The sequence below is a fragment of the Sturnira hondurensis genome, unplaced genomic scaffold, assembly GCF_014824575.4.
Source record: "Sturnira hondurensis isolate 20B ecotype Veracruz unplaced genomic scaffold, ASM1482457v3 Scaffold0016462, whole genome shotgun sequence".
NCBI classification, from domain to species: domain Eukaryota; kingdom Metazoa; phylum Chordata; class Mammalia; order Chiroptera; family Phyllostomidae; genus Sturnira; species Sturnira hondurensis.
In genome coordinates this window covers 11610439-11627016 of record NW_028089093.1, presented here as the reverse complement: position 1 = coordinate 11627016, position 16578 = coordinate 11610439, and the positions used below count along the sequence as shown (strand labels likewise).

Sequence of the window (16578 nt, the reverse complement as noted above, 5' to 3'; positions counted from 1 at the left end):
GGCCAACTACTTGTCCTACTGAGAATGTGATCATCAGAAATGAAGCTCATCTTTTCTGAAATTTCTAAACGATCAAGGTACATTCTTCTCTCCATATATGCATTCCTGGAAAAAAAATCAGTATATATTAAAACCATGGGAAAAGGTCTTTGTATTAATGAGATTCTAGACTCAGACTGTGAATAGGGATGTCCAGAGGGTGTTTAGAAAATTGTGCAAAACACAGGACAATGCTTCATTGATAGGATTGATAGGATTGTTTTGTGTGTTGCAGCAATACACCCAGCTACTCCAACAACCAAATATGCTCTCATCAATTTCTGGCATCGTCCTTTTTGAGAGTCATTGTCCTTGTGCCAACTCCAGTGGGACTTTACCAGCAACTGGAAGCACTAGGAAGTAGCCTAGATAAAAAAAACCTTATGAGAACGTGTGCATGCGGAAAGTGCTCTAGACATGTGTTTAATCCCCTTTCACTAATTGACTAGATTTTATTTTAAGATTACTGTGATATTCATTAGAAACAAGCACCCATGCATACAAACACCAGATACACTTCATTTCTTTTTTATTGTGGTAAAACATACATAATAAAGAATTTACCGTTTTAACCATTTAAAGTCTACAGTTCAATGGCATTAAGTATCTTCACATTGTTTTCGATCATCACTACTATCTATTATTGAAACTTTCACATCCTTTCACACTGAAACTCTGTGCAATAATCAGTAACTCCCCATTGCCTGGCAACCACCACTCTACTTTCTCTCTCTGTAAATGTGTCTACTCTGTGTACTTCATACAGTGTTCGTCTGTTATACCTGGCTTATTGTGCTTCGCCTGCTGTCTTCAGGGTTCATTCATATTGTTGCTTGTATCAGACTTTTCTTTTCAAGGCTGAATAATATTCCATTGCATGTATATGTACCACAGTTTATCCATTCATCCATTGATGCACTTTTCAGTTGTTTTCATCTTTTGTTTATTGTTACTAAGGCTGCTGTGAACATTGGTATATAAATATCTCTTAGAGACTTTGCTTTAGACTTTTTGGATCATACGGTAATTCTTTTTTCTCTTTTTTAAATTTAATTATTGTTCAAATATAGTTTTCCATCCCCCACTCCCATCCCAGCCCTCCCCATGCTCCCCACCTCCCTTCCATTTCCACCCCCCCTTAGTTGTTCTCCATGTGTCCTTTTTACTAGTTTCTGTGAATACGGTAATTCTATTTTTAATTTTAATTTTTAGAATTAAAAATGCTATTTTTTAATTTTAAAGTGTTGTGCTGTTCTTCCATAGTAGCTGCACCATTTCACATTCCTATCAACAGTGCACATGGGTTTCAATTTCTCTACATCCTTTCCAACATCTACTATTTATGGGGGGTTTTGTGTATGAAAAGTGGTAACTCAAGGTAGTTTTTATTTGCATTTTCCTAATGATATTGATGTTGAACATGTCTTTGTGTACTTATTGATCATTTGTATATCTCTTGAAACTTGTCTATTCAAGGTCTTTGTTCAATTTTTAATTGGGATATTTGCTTTATGTTGTCTTAGAGGTCTATATGTATTTTGTATGTTAATTTCTATAAGATCCATAATTTGAAAGTACTTTTTTCATTCTTTGGATTGCCTTTTATTTCCTTTTTTGTGTCTTTTGATACACAGGTTTAAAATTTTGATGAAGTCCAGTTAAGTTTTTTGTTGTAGCTCTTGCTTGTATTTTTGGTGTCATATCCAAGAAATTATTGCAAAATTCAATGCCATGAAGCTTTTCTCCTGTGTTTTCCTAGAAGGGTTTCATACTTTGATCCCTTGTGTTTAATGCAGAGCCATTACAAGTTTAATGCTTATCTACAGTATATTCATATGGCTATATCATAGTTTGTTGTTGTACTGTTCAAATGCATAAATGGTATAGGACAAATCTCTTTAAAACTCATAGTTTTTGGATTTAGGATATTGTTCAAGGCTTTTGAAATGTATTGTCTGTTGCCCTCTAAAAGGTTGTAACATTTCTACCCTTGGTAACAGCACATCAGTGTACTCACACTCACTCCCACACCATGCTCACAATTCACAATGCTGATTTGGCTAAAGATATTTTTATTACCTTTTTTTGATGATTAGTGAGATTGACTATCTTTTTTTATGTTTATAGGCTTGCGTATTGCCTTTGTTGCAGTTCTTGTGCTTTATTTTTGTTTATTGTTTTTTTCTATCCTTATTCTGTATTAGTTTATTGGTTTCAGCTTATCTATTTTAAATATTTTAAATAATAGTTTTCTCATTATCCTCTTTTCATAGTTCTTTACCTCCTTTTTTGTCTTATTTTCATTATTTGTCAGAATGTAAAATAATTTTTCTCTTTAAAAATATTCCTGGATTTATCCCTGGCTGGTGTAGCTCAGTGGATTGAGCGCAGGCCTGAGAACCAGAGTATTGAGGTTCAATTCCCAGTCAGGGCACATGCCTGGGTTGCAGGCCAGTTTCCAGCAGGGGACACACGAGAGGCAACCATACATTGATATTTCTCTCCCTCTCTCCTTCCCTTCCCCTCTAAAGATAAATAAATAAAATCTTAAAAAAAAACATTAAAAATATTCCTGGATTTAAAATAGGGAGCAAGAATCATGACTTGAGAGATGACAATGTTGGAAAGATCCCATGTCCTGGCACTTGGGTTAGCTTTTTCCATCCTCTTGCCAAAACAGTAACCCTCTTGGCTCTCTTTAATGAAGCCTGAAATGACTGTGTGAACAGCTGAGAGGCTTCTAACTTTTGCAACCAAAGACCTGTACAGGCTAGAATGAAATTCCTGAGGGAATATTTGAGGGTATAGAATCCCACTAAAGTAGTAGAAATATATTATTTTCTCATAGCACTGTCAGCTAGATACAAACTCTTTGGACTTCTGTTTCAAATAAAAATCTGTAGTTTTCAGCAAACTGTGCAATCAGAAGTTCTACACAATAGATGGGGAGATAGAACGAAAGTTCCCTTAGAACGGTTTGGTCTTGTCTGAGCAAGGAACCAAGTGTGAGGGTTTCAGGATGATTTCATGGGAAGGAGGTAAATGCAGAGTCTAATCAGGCTTCTAAAATCTCATAGTTAAATTATTTTTTAAATTAACATTATTGATTACCAAATTTTAATTTACTTTTTAAGGTATTTTTCTTGAGATATAATTCACCAGCCATACAATTTGCCCATTTAAAATGTACATTTCAGTGTTTTTTTAGTATATTCACACTGTAGTGCAGCCATTACCAGTAATCAATTGTAGAGCATTTTAATTACCCCCCCCAAAACCCTTTATCCCCAATATGTGAGATTCGGATTCTAGCCCTCCTAATAGGTGTGAAGTATAGTATCTTATTGTTGTTTTGATTTGCATTTCCCAATGACTGTAGATGTTGAGTTGCTTTTCGTGCTTTTTAAGTCTTCTTAACTCTTTCTTTCCCTCTCCTCTCCCACACCTCTCTTTCCCTTCCTTTCTTCCTTCCTTTTTTATTGAATTTATTGGGATAACATTGGTTAATAAAATTATATAGGTTTTAGGGGTATAATTCTATAATGCATTATCTTTATATTGTATTGTGTGTTCATCACCCCAAGTCAAGTTTTCTTCCATCACCATTTATCCCCCCTTTATCCTTTTCTACCTCCTCCCACGCCCCTTTCCCTCCGGCGGTCACCATTCTGTTGTTTGTATGTATACGGTTTTTTTCTTTGTTTCATCTTTTGGTTGGGGTACTGGATAGAAGACCCTCCTTCACCTTTTTGACCCAGTTCCCCAAACCCACTCCCCTCTGACCGCTGTCTGTTCTCTGTATCTATGAGTCTATTTGTATTTTGTTTGTTAGTTTATTTTATTCATTAGATTCCACATATGAGTGAGATTATATGGTATTTCTCTTTTTCTAACTGGCTTATTTCACTTAGCATAATGCGCTACAGAATCATTTATGCTGTTGCAAAGAATATCTTTTTTATAACCAAGTAGTATTCCATCGTGTAAATACTATATCTTTTTATCCACTCATCTACTGATGCTTGCAGATCTTGACTATTGTAAATAGTGCTGCAGTGAACATAAGGGTGCATGTATTCCTTTGATTAGGTTCTTGGGTAGAAATGCAAATTAGAACCAGAGTGAGATACCACCTCACTCACATCTGTCAGACTGGCTACCATAAAAAAAAAAAAAGCAAGTGCTGGCTAGGATGTGGAGAAGGGTGAGCCCTGGGGCACTGTTGGTAGGAATGCAGATTGACATAGCCACTGTGGAAGGAACTTTGTAATTGCCTTAAAAAATTAAAACTGGAACTGCCATGTAACCCAGGGATCCCCCTTCTGGGAATATATGTAAAGAAACCCCAAAGTCTTCTTAACTTTTAAAACTTGAGTATATGATATTAAATCCCTAATGGAAGTCCTGCCCTGGCATTTAGATCCATTAGTAAGGATGAATCAAGGGGAGACATATTTCATAAATTCTAAGATAGATATATTTAACATCACTGAAATTGGCACATCTTATAGTAAGTATAATAGGACTTCAAGAAAGACAGTTTGAAAAAAGAAAATCCAGGTGGCATTTAAGAAATTTACTGTTTCTTGTTCCACAGTCCTAGAGCAAATAGTTTTACTAGCAACTAAGGTTTTCTCAAATTAAGACCAAATAATTCCTCTTCTTTTTAAATAACTCGTGATATAAAGACTCTTTGCTTAACATAATTTTTTTCTGATTAGTGTGCCAATTACTTGCCAACCTATTTTATTATGTCCTAGCCAGTCATGTGGGATTTGATGCATCATTTCATCCCCATTTTTAGTAAATAATTCCCTATTGTGAAAAATTTATTTACTTGATATTTGTTCAATATTTTCCCCCTACTTTCTTATTTATAAACTTCATGTCTCTGTGTGAATTTTGCATGAACAGTGCAGGATTTAGTTAAAGGTGCCCCATTATTTATTATGTTTGGACTCACTCTTGTTTGATGAAGAGAGCTAAAGATAAAAACAGTGAAGGCCTGTTTTTGTATTGATCTTCATGGGATCACTTTGACCTTGTACAGAAACTGCCTGTTGTCAGAATATATAAATTCATTACAATTTTTTTTATTTATTATTATTTTATTGTTGTTGTTTATTATTGAAATTTACTTTTCACACAATTGCATGGATCAGGATAGTACAGATAAGTTTAATGATTTTTAGTAGCATAATCCAGAGTTCTGTATTTGCCCAGTTTCCTCCCTTCCTCACTGTTCCTTCCCCCCTCCCCTCGCCCTCTCCTTCCCTCCCTTTTCCCCTTCCCTCCCTCACCCCTCCCCTTTATTAGGGTAAGGGCACCTAGTATCAGATCTTCCCTTAACAAAATGTCAGTTGTGTGGTAACATATGTTAACTGTTGGAAACAGAGTTGCTGCTCCATTGCTTTTTAACTTGTTGACGAAAAATGACATTTATTGAAACTATATATAGATATAGTGAAAATACATACACACACACATGCTGTTACTGTAGAGGACTGGGGGAATAACAATCCTATGGACAGATGATGATTTATAGATTCTGGCATCAGATTATTAGTAGATTTTTCCTTTTATTTTCCTCAAATTTGGTGAGCCAAATTTGGTTCTTTGTAATTTGTTACTGCTCGTAATTCAGCCTTGAGTGTCACACAGTATAACCTCTCTTCCCATGTGAGGACACTTCAAGTATTTATTAGAAGTTCTTTTTTTCTCCTTGTCTTTTTCTTTCATTAACATTCCTCCCTCACTTAGCCTTTCTTCAGATGATACAGGGTAGTTCATAGTCCTCTGTGCCACCTTTCTAGACATAATCCCACTTCTCAGTGTCCTTCCTAGAAGAGTAAAGAGGGTACGTTAGTGGACCAATTGAAAGTATAAGAGGTCTGTAGTTCTTGAACACTGGAGTTATGTTACTTGTACACTTTTGTGACTATTAACTTTTCTGTAATAGTTCACTGTCACTTTCTCCTTTTCATCAGATACAGTACTTTTTAAAGATACATTAGTAGCAAACAGGTGTTGATGCTTTAAAGTAAACTGTCTGCATGTTTTATTTTCTCACCACACAATCAGACGTGTTTCCTGCCACCTGTCCCTCCCCCTCCTTACACCAAGGGCAATAACTCTCACTCCCACGTGCTCTGCCCTCAGTGTGTAGTGTTGTAGTGGCCACTTCATACGTATTTTTTGAATGAAAGAAAAAAATGGTGCAGTTGTTTATTTCCTTGACTGTCTTTTTATATTTTGGGGTACTGCTTCGTAGAATCAGGACCCATGTCTTACTTAACTTTGGCTTGATTGCGTAACATTGTTGTTGATATAAAAATGCTAGAATTGTGTCTGCATGGATTAGATCAGTGATTTTCAATTGGTGTGCAACAAGAATTTTTAAAACATGTGATACCTGACTATTCAGGGGCACTGACCTCTTTTCCCTTGAATGTCAAATTGAAAAAAAAAGAAAGAAAAAAAGACTACAGCCAATACAACAATTGCTGGCAATTGTGAATGAGTCAAAATTAAACCTATTTTTATCATATCAGAAAAAATATACTTTTTGGTATGCTGCAGAATTTTAGAAATGAGCTTATGTGTGCAAGAGATGAAACGGTTGAAAATCGTTGGGTTAGGTAGACAATCTGCAGACTTACCTAGCTAGAGAATGACTGCAGGTATATAAAGGAGAGATGAGATGAACAGCATTCAGGTCCACATCCTAGAACCTTTGGGATGCCATGCTAAAATTTTGCAATAAAGAGTTGATACTCATTTAAACATTTTGGAAAAATAGTTTTGGGAGGAGTATAAAAGTTGAGAGGTTGAATATGTTTTAAATATGCTGACATGCATGGGTGAGTTTCCTCTGACTGATGGGATCAGAATTTATCTGTCAAAAACTACCTGTGTTAATGGAGAAATCCTAAAAGAAATATTGCAAACATACCTTGAATATTTTCTTTTAGTTGAACATATATAAGTATACTTTCATGTAGCAATTTTTGATGTAGGATCATGGCTTTTTTTTTTTTAGTGTTGATTAGTGGTTCAGAGTTGTCTTTTTGGTGTAATGGACGCCTAATTTCCAGTTTCTCTTTCTTTCAAGTGAAAATTTAAAGATACCTGGAAATGATTATGAATGAAGAATTCTTACAAATTTTAAAAAATTTTCTCTTGTCTGTTTAACAATGTCTCACACTTGAATAGCCTTTTTAGCAGCTTGCTTTTTGAGTCTTTCCAAGGCATCCAACTTTGCTTTGGGGAGAAAGACAAATAACAAAACAAAATACAAACCCAACTCTTTATTTTGTATATGTTGACTGGCATAATATTACATTTTTTAAGGTTTTTAGCTTAAAGCTAGAATAGATAGCAAGGGAAAGAAATGACTAGTGTTACAGAGTACAGCACAATCAGTCAATGATTTGTGAGATTTCCTGAACGGAAATGTTTGAAGTAGTGAGAGAATAACATCAACTCACATCAGTTCAGAAACACAAGGCCATCCAAGTCTGACTTGATTAATTCCTCGGAATAGGAGATGGAGATAGTATGTAAAATTTGGGGTGCTTGCTAGGGAAAGTATAATATTCATGATTCTTTCTAAGATGCTTAGAAATCATTGCTTAGGTATTAACATGGTTACAAGAGTTAATTCCACTCTTTTTATTTTAATGTAGCCTTAAATTAACCTGCCTCCTGCTGGGCCTCTACTTGCTGTTTAGTAGGGAGAATTACAAAATGTTCTAAATGATGAAATATTGCTAAAGCCTTAGTCCAGTCTGATCATTTAAACAGTCCTTTTATGTAGTGTTCCAATAAAAATGTTTCATCATTTGCCATTCTTTCCTACTGCTGTTCTTCCTAATTGGTACAGGGGACTGTGGGCAGGAGGAACCGAGGGAAGAATGACTTAGTACTTGAAATCCTTGTGGCAGTGACAGACTCTAGCCCCTCTAGATGTAATGTGCTCTGCCTCCTGTCATCTTGGAGGTGATGGCTCTCACCTGGGTGCCGCTGCCATTACAGTTGACATCTGGGGTGTTTTATCTCATGGCTTACTTAGAGCCATCCTTCTTGAGCTACCTCTAAGGGCAGATCTGGGATCTCTTACTACCTAAGTGTCTGTAGAGTAGTGGTCTAGGTGCTTGTCCCACCTGCTGTATTGGGCCAAGTAGCAGGCCCAGTGTTTGTCAGATTAGTTTCCAAGTTCCCTGAAAATTGAAATGGCCTTGGTTGAAAAAGTTGAACCCCAGGAGTTCTCCTGCCTAAGTGTGGCGTGGTCCTTTTTTCTTAGTGCCCATGTTAATAGGGGGCTCTACTTGGGAGGAAGTAAAGGGGGAGGAATGAGGCAGGAATGATCTTGAAACTTTTAGGAGTAAAAGTAGTTTGCTATGATTAGCGTGTGATTAAATGAGTAATGAGATGGGAGCATGGGTTGAAGCAAATGAAGTTAAAGATTTCATTTAACTTTTTTTTTAAACATTTTATTTATTTATCTTTAGAGGGGAAGGGAAGGAGAGAGGAAGGAAACATCAATGTATGGTTGCTTCTTGTGCATCCCCTGCAGGGAACTGGCCCCTGCTGGGAACTGGCCTGCAACCCAGGCATGTGCCCTGACTGGGAATCGAACCGCGATCGTCTGGTTCTCAGGCCTGCACTCAATCCACTGAGCTACACCAGCCAGGCTCATTTAACTTTAATCATGGGGGAGATAAGACCAAAGTTTTCTAAATAAATTGTACAATTTTACATAAAACTTATGTAGGATGAAAAAATTGGAAATTACAGAAATGCTTGAGGAATAAATTATATTACTCAGGTATAAACACTATTTTCAGTATATTTCATATTTAGTTTTTTGCATGAATATATGTATATAGGCAGTCCTTTGTATTTGTAGGTTTCACATTTGTGAAGTCAACTATTGGGGATCAAATATTTGAAAAATAAAAAATTTTCCAGAAAGTTCCAGAGAGCAGAACTTGAATTTGCCATGTGCTGAGCACTGTGCTGAATCCATGTGAATGAAGTGCTATGTAGGTGCTCCTGCTGTAGTCTGTATGCAAATGCAGATCATGTGGAAACACTGTGCCATTTTCTATAGGGGACTTGAGCACCCTCAGATTTTGGTGTCCAAGGGGGACCCTGGAACTAATCCTCCGTAGATACTGAGCAACAACTGTGTGTGTGTGTGTATAGTTTAAAACACTATATATGTTTGTTTTTCTCTATAAATTGTGTTTTTTGTGTCTTTTACCACTTAGAATATTAATATTTTTATTGTCAATTAGTGTTAATTCTTTATGAATTAAACAAACACTTTGGTATTCATTAATAACTAATATTTTTTACTTTTCTGTAATTTGCCTTTCCACTTTATTTATGGTGACTTTTAAAAACATTTGTGATAATGGTGGAAAGAAGGGGAAGGGACTAGAGAAAGAACATGTATGAATGACCCCAGACATGAACAGCAGTGTGGGGGTTGACTGTGGGACTGGGGGCGGGTGGGGAGTAGGCAGAGAAGCACAGAGGGGAAAATTGGGACAACTGTAATAAAATAACAATAAAATGATTGAATAAAGAATGAAAAAAGAGTTTGTAGGTTGAGGCACTCTTTAGTTTGTTTTGTTTATGTACACAATATTTTTTAAAATGTCAGAGTAAATGCCAAGTTCTGTGTCAAAGAAACCTAACCTGACTGGCCTAAAGAAGATAACTTTATTTCTCCCGTGTAACAAATCTGAAATTAAATAGTGCTGGGCTGCTCTGCCTCACATGGGCGTTCAGGGACCCAAGTTCTTGCCTTCTCATGGTCCCACTGTCCCCCAGGCATCATTGGAATAAAGCCATAGTCACACCTCTTTTGCAGTTGATACGAAGCATCAGGAGAGAGATAATGCAAGGCTGCATTTTCTTTTTACGCATACATGGCATTGATGAGGAATGAGGTGATGTGGCTTACACCTAGCAGCAAGGGAGGGTGAGAAATACTGTCTCTGGGTGCCGTGTCCCAGCCACCACTCTTACTGTAGTAGAGGGAGGAGAGAACCTGTTTTATGGGCTATTGGCGGTTACAAGCTTTTACGGCACCTTTTCTTTATTTCTCATGGTCTTCTAACAGAATTCTCCTTCTTCCATAGTTCATATAAATTTTCACATACGTTTTTCTTAACCATTCTTCATGGTTCTCGCTCTCCCTTCCTGTTATCCTGCTAGTGAAAGTATGCTGGTTATCATGACGGAAAGAACTTATGTCACTGAGTTGTGGATTGAACTAGTTGCTGTTTTTCTGGAATGCCATATTTACTTGAAAGAATGACTGGTAGATAAATTACAGTTTATTGAACTTGAGAATTTGGCATAGAGGCTGTTGCTTCGAGGAAAACAGCTAACCATATTTGTTGTTAATATTGAAATGTGAGCTGTTGCACCAACAGTGAATAAATAAATCGAGGTTTTAAGAACTTGTCTCTATCACTGGGAGCTTTACGTCCTCCCAAGACCTAAAGCCTCTTCTGATGAAATTATAGATAATATTAAAAGTTAAAAGGTGGTTTTTATATATTGAAATCCTATCAACATTCAATTCTGTATAACTAAGTCAACTAATTTCCATATCAAATGTGGTCCAAAGATTCATTCTAGATACAAGACACTTTAATGGATATTAAAGTGTCAATGTATGAAAAGTTTATAGAAATGCATTATAACTTTATGGTATTCTTTTCAGATTTTGTTGTAGAATCATAGAACACTATCCAGAATTATCTGTAAGTGCTATGGAAATGATCTCCCTTGTCCTGACTACATAACTATGTGAAAGTGGATTTTCTTCCTATACTGTAACCAAAGTAATGCATTACACCATATTAAACGCAGAGTAGCTGTGAGAGTCCAGCTGGCTTTTAGTAACCAATTTGCAGAAATGGAGTGTTGCTTGTCTCACTTTTGGGGGGGGAAGAAGGGAAGTGTACTTTTTTGTTAAAGCAATCTGTTGTTTTTTATAGCTAATTGACAACTAAGTGATGATAATTATTCTGATCACTAATCAAGAAAAAAGAGGTGACTTTTCTTCTGCCTTAGTGGTTCTCAATCTCGGGCTTGCATCAGAATCCTCGGAGGGATTGTTAAAGCACAGATTGCTGGGTTCCACTCCCAAGTGTTTTTTATTCTGTAAGGTCTGGGTGGGGCCTGGGGATGTACATTTTTAAGTATTGCTGATATTGCTGGTCTTTAGATCATACTTTGAGAACTACTGTTCTTTTTCCTTGGATTTACAGGACAAACCTATTTGAGCTGCCATTTGGGGGAAGAAATTAAAAGTTTGGGAACAGGTATAGAGAGCATGGCTGGAAGTGTCCCTAGTCACCAGAAATTTGGGAGTTGATTATAAGTGGAGCAGAACAGCATGTCAAGAACAATTCTATGTCTGAGGCTTTACCCTATTTACATGCTAACAAGTTAGCCTACAACACTTTCATGATTGCTGTCTGAGGACATGAGATTTCTGGGTCCAAGACAAAAAGGACTTTATTACAACAACTACAGTTTCTAGAGAGTTAGCATTTATTGTGGTGATATACCAAACCTCAATTCTCTGATGGCAATATAGAGTGAGGGAATAGCTATGCAAGCAGTGGATAAAGTTGCAATAGATCCCTGAACTTAGGGATCCCCAATTTTTTCATAATGTTCTGTGAGCCTGCCTGACCTTTGTCCCAGAGGATACATTATCTTTGTTATACTGGACGGTAAACAGACCAGCCCTCTGCTCCAGAGGGAGACATTGTTTCTGTCTTCCAAGACTGTCCTGTGTTGAAACATCCTTGAAAAGGTTGAGAACAGAGGCAGTCATTCAGTGCCTCTGCTCACATGTGTTCAGAAATGTGAGAGACCCACGGAAAATTGGAAGTCAGCACAGGAAAAGTTGCAAAGTTGGTATATATTACTTATTTACGAGTGATAAATCATAAATAGGTGAGCAAAAAACATGAGAACAAAGGGACTTGAGTTTTAGACAAAGTAGCATCTGGTTCTGTAAGGAAGGAGGACATTCTCTGTATGGCTCTAAATTATTTTCATAAGTGCATGTCGCTATCATTGGGAGCAAAATTCTTGTTTATAGGGTTTATGTAAACTATAAAATAAGACAACTTTCTAAATATATAGGGTGAGGTGAAATAATTTACAGTTGTATGTAAGAGTTTATTTTTGTATTAGTATTTAATTATTGTATTATTTTTCATATGAACAACTGTAAACATACTTTTGGCACACCACGTGTATATAAATATATCACTTTAGAAGTAAAATTAATATTAATTTGCTATGTTAAATGATGACATGTTAGCTACAATAAGTTTTACTTGCAATATGATTGTTTTGGATTTAGTATATCTCTTTCACACTGGGCTGTGTGTGACTTAAGTTTTCTCCTTTCTTTTTTCTATCTAAGCTTCTGTAACTTTTGTAAAGCATACAGTGATTGTCATTTGACCATCACTTGGCCCAAATGCATCATTAACCTTCTTTGTTTTTCCCTCATTAGCTCAAGATAATTAAAGTAATAGTGCATGGCACAGGGTTAGTGCAAACTCTTTTTGGATTTATGTCACAGAAAGCAAACTTATAACGGGCTCTCCTCACTTGGAAATCACGGTGTGATTGTCTTCAGTTATGGAGAGAGATGTACTTCTTGCTTTGCCCAGGTCAGTCCTGGTTTTGGCTCATGCCTCCTCTAACTCTCAAAAGGTGTTCCAATTTGGATGGTAAACCGCATTGTTTTCTCTGAGTATAACTTCATCTGAACGTTCAAGTAGTGCCATCAGGCTTCTCTCATCCAGCTTTCTGTCAGTCTCCCAGTGCTGGTTCCTTCTGTTCTGGCTCCTTCCTAAACAGGGTCTTTCGTGATGTGGTCATGGAAAAGGGCTTCTGTGGGGCAGATTTCATATCATCCTTTTAATGCTGTGATTTTTCTTTCCCACAAAAGGTCAGGGAAGGTATGTGGTTGTTGCCTAGATCTCATTCCCTTTTTGGAGGGGTGGGTGGGAATCACTATATCCAAAGTGATTATTTGTAAGTTTTATATGTATTATATGTAAATATGTAAAATGCTTTATTTGTTTATATAAGATCTATAAGCATAAGGAATTTTACTCTCTATGACATACTCTGATTTGCCAGGTAGAAACACATGACCCCTTCTTCGGTGGTGAGGGGTCTAGTGATGGGTACCCAAACAGATACAGTGGTGGATGGATAGGTCCCCAAACAAGGCACAATACTTAGTACTTAAGTGTTTTAGGCATCTAAAAATACAAATTCAGGTATAGACTATGAAAGGCTCTGTTTAGCCATATGATTCACTTAAGTAGTTCAGAATTTCTTAAATTATTTGTCATTGTACAAATAAAAATAGTGAGTTAATAGTTCTTACGTAAAATCTGTAGACCCCCATGAATATGCTTGTGGCCTTCAGTCCTCCATCCTTCCTCACCATCACCTTTTGAATCTGTAGACTGGACATGTAGAAGCATTGATTTCCCTGTTTAGGTAGCTGATGTATGTGGTTTCTTTGGGCTTCCAGGAAAGAGCCCACAATTCTTTGTTTTGTCCAACCAACTTTTCTAGAGTAGCCTGTGCGTGCATCTATTTTTGCTCAGTCTAATAGTATGATATCTTTCTCAGACATAAGTGGCTCAGGTGGTCATTTTTAAAAAAAATTATTTATTTTTAGAGAGGGAGGAAGGGAAGGAGAAAAAGAGGGAGAGAAACATCAGTGTGTGATTGCCTCTCATGTGCCCCCTACTGGACATCGGCCTGCAACCCAGGCATGTGCCCTGACTGGGAATAAAATTAGTGACCCTTTGCTTCACAGGCTCACACTCAATCTACTGAGCTACACCAGTTAGGGTTCAGGTGGTCATTTTTTTAATGGAGGGTTAAGATTGGAGAAAGGCCATTGGAGGATTTGTATTCTGGTGTTTGCTGTCATCACATTATTCTTATGTCCCAGAATGTCAGGTATATTCCATAATTATACATTTGGGGTAGGGCGAATTGGGGTAGGTAGTTCATAGTTGGGAATACACAAAACACAGAGTTTATTCTAGTATTATTATTTATTATTTCATTTTCCATGTTAACAGCTGTAACACTACTGTTGCCCCACCCTGAATATACATTTAATTATAAGTTTAGAGCTTCTCCAAGTTAAATAAAAAAGATTTTTAGATTCTTACCCCTGTTGGGAATTGTAATTAGAAACAAAATCTTCTCCCAACCCAGAAATTCTCTTCACAAAGATAATGGGGAAAAGAAAACACTTTTATTATTGAATAAGCATTGAACTAGAGTGTGGTGTGCATTTCAGATAGTTCACTGAAGGTTTCAGCTACAGAAAGGAATCTCATCCCCTTAGATAGCCAAGGTGATAGAACCTGTTATATACAAGTTTTCAAGATACACAATAACTAATCCTAAGGTAAGAGGCTTCACAACACAGTATGTCACACCTATTGTTCATCCTGACTTTACCTATTAAGAGCGAGACCACCTATGTTAGCTAATTGGCCTGATCCAGAGAACACAAGAACTTCTCTTATCTGTATGAAAGGAGGTTAGTTTTGCAGCTTAGAGCAGGCGCCCACCCAAGTTAGGAATGGGCTGCACCACAGAAATTGGGAGGTGGGGGCCCCATCTTCTCTGTTGATGCTTTCATTTCAAAGAAATGGCTCCCAGGTCCTAGAGAAAGACGTTCTTTGTCATAAATCGGACAGAAAAAAGGTTTATTTTATTTCCAAAAGTATACATGTGTGGATGTGTGTGTGTGTGTGTGTATTGACACACCTAAAAACATTTTAGAGAGCAGTAAGTACTTACAATTTTTCTAAAATAAATGCTCCAAAGGAGAGGAGGAATCTTTTTCTTTAAATAGGGATACTTAAGCTCCTTATTTTTAATTTATATTTGCCCTTACTTTTACTCGTACTGTATTTGCTTCTATCTTAAATATAAGGACATTGATCTTGTTAATCCTATAGTAGCACTATGATAAATGTAAGTGACTTTAATTGCATTTGTAATTTGGTTTTACTTCAATTAAAACTAAATTGTAATTTAATTTTATTGAATGCCAAAATTTTAATCTGGTTATTCTACATAAAAAGTAGGATTTCTTAAAAGTAGGTTGCTGGTGTTAGGAATTCACCATAACATAATGTGACTAAATCTGCATTTTAATAGCTTCTGGACAGCCTGTGATGTTGGGCAACTCACAACCCTGACGCCAGGGAAGAAATGAGATACATATAACCCTAAGCAGAGAGTTGGATAAAGAATCTTCTTGGGAGAAGAAATAGTATTTGTTTTCAGAGACCAGAAGTTAAAAGTTTAAATTTTCTTTATTGTTCCTCAACAAAATCAGGGGCAGGTACAATCTGATCATCATTTTTATAATGGTAAATTGCATAATTCTGTTTAAAGAATTAGGATCTAGCTAAGGGTTACTTATATCTTGATTTGCTTTTATCCACCAGCCCCCTTCCAAACTTTATACATTTCTCTCTCCATGTTTGGCCCCTAACTGCAGGTGAGTTCCCTGTGTGTTACTGTGGGATGCTCCTGTGCCCTTCCACCATCTCTGCGATGCCTTATCAGCAGATGCTGAGCTCCACTTTCTGCACCTACTGTGCTCAATATGTACTCTCAGAGATTTAGTTCTAGAGCAGTCACTTTTTCCATAGAGGCCTGAGGGACCCTTGGTGATTTCTTCTTTGCCATTATAGCTCCTGCCGTACTGTGGCATTGCACACGTTCTTGGCTCCTTGGGAGTTAACTTTCTTCCTTTCTACTCTTTTGGAGTCTCACCCATTTCACAGTGTCTGGCTGCTGACAGTTACTTTATAGGCCACATAGTCATCTTGACCAGCCTGGCCTAGTGACTGCAGTGGTCACACACTTTGATATCCTCCCTGACCAGTATATGTTATATAGCCCTTATTCCTCCTTGAAAGAAGGTTGTTCCCACTATTTCAAATCCACCTCTGAACTTAGGTGAAAAGCAATAGCTGCCTAGCAGATTGTTGTTAGGAAACTTTAGCCTTTTCTCTCTTCTCTGCCTCTTTACTACCTCTAATGGGTTTGGTTTTGTTTTTAGAATATTACTTCCTACCAATCTCTCAAACATCAATGTGCTGACTTGAGAACAACCTTTAATTCTTCCCTGTGCACTATGTGCAAAGAATGCCAGCATTTAGAATGGTGGAACCATAACTCTGCAGTGTTTGTGATTTTCCTGCCAGGACTCTGCATAGAAGTGAGAATTGAAAACCAATTACATAAATCACTAAGCTTTGAAAATTTCTTTTTTTAGCATTTCTGCCTCTAGGATATGTATTCCACAAAGAGAACCTTGTGACTAGCAAGAAATAGGTAGAAATATGATTAATAAGAAAGCTACCATATTTTGTCATGCACAATGCTCACTTTTTGCCCAAATTTTTGACGGGAAAAATAAGGATGCACATT

General features: G+C 36.9%; 1 protein-coding gene across 1 annotated transcript in view; it reads left to right on the top strand.

The window, feature by feature from the left end:
• The window catches only part of GNAI1 (G protein subunit alpha i1), a 76053-nt gene that overhangs the window by 29556 nt on the left and 29919 nt on the right, over window positions 1-16578 (top strand). The gene's annotated exons all lie outside the window — the stretch shown is intronic.